The sequence below is a fragment of the Carcharodon carcharias genome, unplaced genomic scaffold (assembly GCF_017639515.1).
Source record: "Carcharodon carcharias isolate sCarCar2 unplaced genomic scaffold, sCarCar2.pri scaffold_1208_ctg1, whole genome shotgun sequence".
Classification (NCBI taxonomy): Eukaryota; Metazoa; Chordata; class Chondrichthyes; order Lamniformes; family Lamnidae; genus Carcharodon; species Carcharodon carcharias.
In genome coordinates, this window is record NW_024471053.1 from 36 (window position 1) to 2,500 (window position 2,465).

The 2,465-nt window shown below is 61.8% G+C and overlaps 1 long non-coding RNA gene across 1 annotated transcript; it reads right to left on the reverse strand.

Annotated features, from left to right (window-relative positions):
• Positions 1–798: 798 nt before the first annotated feature.
• On the reverse strand, positions 799–1,671 carry LOC121275182. Its single transcript, XR_005942366.1, has 3 exons — positions 1,589–1,671; positions 1,298–1,434; positions 799–980 (listed from the first exon to the last, which is right to left on the reverse strand). It is a non-coding gene; the product is annotated as an uncharacterized LOC121275182 (long non-coding RNA).
• Positions 1,672–2,465: the final 794 nt, after the last annotated feature.

The window sequence follows — 2,465 nt, forward strand, 5'->3', positions numbered from 1 at the left end:
GGAGAGCGGGAGGGAGAGGGAGAGCGGGAGGGAGAGGGAGAGCGGGAGGGAGAGGGAGAGCGGGAGGGAGGGAGGGAGAGCGGGAGGGAGGGAGGGAGAGCGGGAGGGAGCTGGAGGGAGGGAGCGGGAGGGAGAGGGAGAGCAGGAGGGAGGGGAGAGCGGGAGGGAGAGGGAGAGTGGGAGGGAGGGAGAGCGGGAGGGAGGGGGAGAGCGGGAGGGAGGGGGAGAGCGGGAGGGAGGGGGAGAGCGGGAGGGAGAGGGAGAGCGGGAGGGAGAGGGAGAGCGGGAGGGAGGGAGAGCGGGAGTGAGGGAGGGAGGGAGAGCGGGAGGGAGGGAGAGCGGGAGGGAGAGCGGGAGGGAGGGAGGGAGAGCGGGAGGGAGGGAGGGAGAGCGGGAGGGAGAGCGGGAGGGAGAGCGGGAGGGAGAGCGGGAGGGAGAGCGGGAGGGAGAGCGGGAGGGAGAGCGGGAGGGAGGGAGGGAGAGTGGGAGGGAGCTGGAGGGAGGGAGCGGGAGGGAGAGGGAGAGCGGGAGGGAGAGGGAGAGCGGGAGGGAGAGGGAGAGCGGGAGGGAGAGCGGGAGGAAGGGAGGGAGGGAGAGCGGGAGGGAGGGAGAGCGGGAGGGAGAGCGGGAGGGAGGGAGAGCGGGAGGGAGAGCGGGAGGGAGGGAGGGAGAGCGGGAGGGAGGGAGAGCGGGAGGGAGGGAGAGCGGGAGGGAGGGAGAGCGGGAGGGAGCGGGGGGACGGAGTGGGGGGTATAAGTGGGGGGGTGGAAGCCACGCCTACACCCGGCCTCACCTCGGCGATTTCCTGCTTGTTGTCCACCACGAGGAGGGGAATGCTGAGGAGGATGAGGCGGAAGCGTTCGACCGCCTCCTCGAACTTGCCGGCCGTGGTCAGCTGGTAGCAGTGCTGCAGCCGCTGGATCAGGTCACTGAGCTTCAGGCCCACGGCCGGAAGGCCGCTCTTCAGACCCGCTTCCTTCCTACAGGAGGAGGAGAGAAACAGAGAGAGAAAAACGCGATGGGGGTTGGGGGGGGTGATGGGAGAGACTCTGCGGCCAAAAAGAATCCCCCATTTCTTCAGGGCCGGCGGCGGCAGCCCAATTTGTCCTGTGACTGTCGGGGTGGATCGCCACTGCGCACGCCCAGTCCTTTGGGGGCACACGGAGCCCAGGCGCAGGCTGTGCAGCCACTTTCCCTCGCCCTCCGACTCAGGGAAAGGGTACGGGAGCACCGGCCTGGCGGGCAAGGCCCAGTTTTCGCGCCCCCCCCCCACCTCCCCGCGGGACCCTGTACTCACCAGTTACGTTGGGGGTAACCGCACATGGCGGGGAGACAGGGCAGGGCCTGGTACACTGAGCGACCGCGGGCAAAGGCCTGAAGGAAGAGGCTCTTGTACGGGGCAAAGTTCACCACTCCGACCTGGTCATGAAGGAGCTAAAGGAGAGAACAGGGACGGAGAGAGAGAGAGAGAGAGAGAGAGAGAGAGAGAGAGTTAAGGCGGGCGCTAAAGATCCCAGCCCAGTCCTCACAAGCCCGCACCTTGGTTAGACACAACAGGTACTGTCACAGTTCTCTCTCAGGTACTCACCCGAGCGGCAGTCTCGAAGGATCCAGCCACAAGGTGATCGACCGGCAGCTGCGAATTATTGCACCATACCTGAGAATGAGAGAGAGAGAGAGAGAGAGAGAGAGGCAGGGAATGAGAGAGAGAGAGAGAGAGAGAGACAGGGAATGTGAGAGAGAGAGAGAGAGAGACAGGGAATGTGAGAGAGAGAGAGAGAGAGAGACAGGGAATGTGAGAGAGAGAGAGAGAGACAGGGAATGAGAGAGAGAGAGAGAGAGAGGCAGGGAATGAGAGAGAGAGAGAGAGAGAGACAGGGAATGTGAGAGAGGGAGAGACAGGGAATGTGAGAGAGAGAGAGACAGGGAATGAGAGAGAGAGAGAGAGACAGGGAATGTGAGAGAGGGAGAGACAGAGAATGTGAGAGAGGGAGAGACAGGGAATGTGAGAGAGAGAGAGACAGGGAATGTGAGAGAGAGAGAGAGAGAGAGAGACAGGGAATGTGAGAGAGAGAGAGAGAGACAAGGAATGTGAGAGAGAGAGAGAGAGACAGGGAATGTGAGAGAGAGAGAGAGAGAGAGAGACAGGGAATGTGAGAGAGAGAGAGAGAGAGACAGGGAATGTGAGAGAGAGAGAGAGAGAGACAGGGAATGTGAGAGAGAGAGAGAGAGACAGGGAATGTGAGAGAGAGAGAGAGAGAGACAGGGAATGTGAGAGAGAGAGAGAGAGAGAGACAGGGAATGTGAGAGAGAGAGAGACAGGGAATGTGAGAGAGAGAGAGAGGGAATGTGAGAGAGAGAGAGACAGGGAATGTGAGAGAGAGAGAGAGACAGGGAATGTGAGAGAGAGAGAGAGAGACAGGGAATGTGAGAGAGAGAGAGACAGGGAATGGGAGAGAGAGAGA